The sequence below is a fragment of the Chrysochloris asiatica genome, unplaced genomic scaffold (genome assembly GCF_000296735.1).
Source record: "Chrysochloris asiatica unplaced genomic scaffold, ChrAsi1.0 scaffold00051, whole genome shotgun sequence".
Lineage (NCBI taxonomy): Eukaryota > Metazoa > Chordata > Mammalia > Afrosoricida > Chrysochloridae > Chrysochloris > Chrysochloris asiatica.
Genome location: NW_006408569.1, coordinates 15,466,940 through 15,471,140, shown reverse-complemented (window position 1 = coordinate 15,471,140; position 4,201 = coordinate 15,466,940). Strand labels below are relative to the sequence as shown.

At 40.3% G+C, this 4,201-nt stretch overlaps 1 pseudogene; it reads left to right on the top strand.

Moving 5' to 3' along the window:
• Nucleotides 1–632: 632 nt before the first annotated feature.
• LOC102825731 overlaps nucleotides 633–4,201 on the top strand; it is an 8,772-nt pseudogene continuing 5,203 nt past the window's right edge.

Here is a 4,201-nt window from a genome sequence, read left to right as displayed (position 1 = left end):
TTATGATTCAATAGTGAATAATTATTATCATGACGAATTGCGACTGTCACAATTGTAAAGGTAGAAGTTTTGTAACAAAAAGGAGGGGGTAGTTAATCTTAGAGTCCAGGAACAGAGGACCCTAGGACCATCAATGGAGAAGAGCAATGGAGATGCAGCGACCCCAGAGATGGAGGCAGAGATGAGGACATGGAGAGAGAGAGCAGCTGAGGACTCTAGACTCATGGAAAGAGAGGGACTGAGAGCTGGTGGCCAGAAGGCAGGCTTACAGAATGTGCCCTTTGGTTGTCTAAATGATTATATATTCCTGAATGCTTTTGTGTATATCCCCCTTCCCCCTCCACACACACACACAAAAGGAAAACAGAGGGAATAGAAGCAAATACTGTTGAATGATGATACACGGAGGAGATTGTAATCATTGCAATGAAATGATAAGTGTAAAACTGGTGTTCCCCCACAGTAAAAACTTAAAAAAAAAAAAAAAAAAAAATCAATGGACTTTTTTCCCTTTGTTTCCAAAGGCGGAGGAGGCTCTGAGCCCTGCCCCCTTTCTCATTCCCCTCACCCCCACCCTGTGCTGGTTCCATGTCTGTGTGACTGGCCCCAGGGGTGTAGAGTCTATCCAGCCCATGAAGTGACAGACTGCCAACTGCAGTAAGCTCTGCCATCCCCTGAAGTAGAACTGGATGACTGAGGGCATCTACAGCAGTGAGGACTCCCTTGAGTTCTCCAGAATGAGGGCCGTGTTTATGACCAAAGCAAAAATTCCTGTCTCAGTACATTTTTATACCTGGATTCCTGGCAGTGTGGGTACTTGTCCTTCTGGCAGATTTTGTCCTGGAGTTCAGATTTGGCTACCTATGGCCATTCTGGCTCTTCATAAAAAATGTCAATGATTACTTCCGATACCAGGGACTGACCTTCTCAGTGTTTGTAGTTTGTGTAGCATTCACTTCTAATATAATAAAATGCCTGCTGTTCATCCTCACACAATGGCTTTTTTTCTTATTGCTGCTAGCACATATGTATGGGTTCAGTATGTCTTGCACAAAGAAAGGGAAGTGTGTTTTCCTATGGTGTCCCTCTGGATACTCTTGGTGTATATTGAAGCAGCAATTAGATTTAAAAAGCTGAAAATTTTAATCATAGACCTTTGTTATCCATTTACTTACTGCTCACTGCATCGGGTACCCTGTGGTGACTTTGGGCGTTGGCTTCAAAAATTATGTAAGCTACAAAATGCAGATAAGGAAGTGCAAAAAGTGAATGAATTTTACATGCAGCTTCTTTATCAAGCACTCCCTCCAAAACAGCAGATGCTACAAAAGCAAGAAAAAGAAGCTGAGGAAGCAGCCAAAGGATTACCTGATATGATTCTCTATCCTTATTTGCCACAATGGAATCCTGGTGTGGCACTGTAGGATCAGCACTGCACTGCTAACCAAAAGGTTGGCAGTTCAAAAACCCACCAGCTACTCTTTGGAAACCCTATACAGAGTCATTTCTATGAGTCAGAATTGACTCCACAGCATTAATAATAACAGTACACCACAATGGAGGTATCCCAGGCAGAAAAATCTCTCCACAACGTTGCCAGAGATAGAATACAGAAAAAAAGGGGAAAGATAAGGACAAGGAAGCCAAAAGAAAACACAACCTTGGAATAAATAACAATAGTATTCTACAATGTGTAGACTCTAAAATACAAGAGATAGAGTATATAGAGAAGCATATCAATAGTAAAAGATTAAATAATGATCAGAAAGTACAGAAAATCTCTTGAAAGAAGACTCACGCATTGTTTCCTAAAAAAAAATCACAAAAAATGTCAGTGGAGTTGTGAATTCCTCACCTTGAAGTCACAGTGCCACAAATGGAAGCATCCCTTCCTCATCTAGTAAAAATGAGAAGAAGCAGAAGTGCACAAGCAAGAGCCCAAGTACATACAAGGACTTAATAGAAAACTGTATCCCTAATAACCAGCTAAGTAAACCATATGCACTGGTAAGGCTGGAACAATACATTAAAAAGTTAAAGGCTGACCTACAGACCAGCAAGCAAGTGGATCAAGAGCTCTGCATTCAGATCAGCTCCCTCTCACATACCTAATGAGGGATCCACACAGAAATGGCAAGAGAACGGGCTGCTGCCAAACAAGTTACATAACGCTATACAAATGAAGCAAAAAGACAAGCAGAATATCAACCAGTTGGAGAAAAATTAAAAGTTGAGCAGGAAGCACGGAGCTTTGTAGAAAAGCAGCTTATGGAGGAGACAAAAAGGAAGAAGCCAAAAGTAGTCACTGCTGCTCAGGCTGTTGCATTTGCTGCTACAACTTGGGGAGAGTGCCATGAGACCTTACAAAATCACATTGGAGAACTAGAAGCAGAGGGCAAGAAGCTAACCATGGACGTGAAGGTGAAAGAAGACCAGCTCAGAGAACTAGAACTGAAAGTTCAGGAGCTTTGGAAGTATAAGGAAAATGAGAAGGACACTGAAGTGTTAATGTCAGCCCTTTCAGCCTTGCAAAATAAAATGCAGCACCTGGAGAAAGGCCTAAGCCCAGGGACCAGAATCAAACTAGATCTGTTCTCCGCACTTGGGATGCAAAGTGGCAACTCAAGATTGCCCAAGGATAGATCCTTCAGAAAGACCAGGAAATCAAGGACCTAAACCAGAAGATAGCTGAAGTCATGACTGTCATGCCAAGCATAATGTACAGTGCTGCCACCAGCCCCCTGAACCCTGATTCCACCCATTACTCTCCCAAATTTATGGAGACCAGCCCTGCTGCACTGGATCCCAATGCCTCTGAAGAAATGAAGTCCAGCTGCGTGCTTTGCCCAATCATTTGGTTACCAGAAGGCATCACAAAGAAGGATCTCTTGCAGTCAAGAAAAAAAATATATATATATTGTATTTTGTGGGATTGTATATGTAGCCATTTTTAGAATAAGGAGAAGATACCATCCAAATCTGATTAGAAAAAAACATCCATTTTCTTAGTTAATTTTTAGAGGGCCTCATACAGAACTTTGCAGTTTATTTTTCTCTGCCAGCACATTCTTGGGTTTCAAATTGAAAGAAAAAAAAAATCAATGTCCACAAAGACAATGTTCTACATACTACTTTGCTGAGTAGTGACTGTGATCTTAAAAACTCATGAATATCCTTCTAAGGTTCAGCCATTGGCCTCTCTCCCTGTTTGGAGGAAAGAAGAGTGATTAAAATTGAAGAAGGAAACAATTAGTTCAATGGAATAATGGACCATGTGAATATCAATTTCCACTACCCTGAAACCAGAACGAGATGGTGTCTTGTTACTACTACCAACTGCTCAGAAGGGATCACATTAGGAGGTCCTGGATAGAATGGGAGAAAATGTGGAACAAAATGCAAAATCATAAAAAAGATCAGGCTTACTGGTCAGATGGAGACTGGTGGAACCTCAAAACTATAGTCCTTGGCCACCCTTCTGATCTGGGTGGCCCCCATGGTTCAATTTTCAGCCAAGCAATAGATATGTTATAGGGAGGGACCATAACACTAATGAGTTATACACATCATAGAATGGTCAACCATTTGAGATCAATTTACCCAAGGAAAAAGTTCAGAAGGAGGGATAGAAACAGGAAACACAGGGTGGAAGTGGAATAAGTGATGTTACATGGAGGAATGGTAATCATTCAGATGAAATGAAGTGTATGATTTGTTGAATGTAAAACTGATGATCTGCTCTGTAAATCTTCACTAAATTCACAATAAAAAGGTAAAAAGAAAAAGATATTTGGAAAGGTACAGAAAAAAAACACAATGCATGATCCTGCTTACATGAGCTATCTAGAATAAGCAAATGCATACAGACCAAAGTTCATTAGTGGTTATTAGGGATAGGAGGGAGGGTAAGGAAAGGAGAAACAGCTTCAGGCACTGAGCTTCTGTTAAGGATGATGGAAAACACTGGGAATTGACATAGTAGTGATGGCATCACAGCGCAGTGAACATAATTAATGTCACTGAACTGTATACTTGAAAATGGTTCTAAAATGGCAAATATTTTAGCTTACACGTATTCACTGCAATAAAAATGTTTAAATCAGTTATGGAATTATACTAAGCATTATACTAAGCAGAAAACAAAATAAGAAATAAAAGATTTAAAGATGGGGAAAAATTGAAAACTTATTCTTTGTAGATG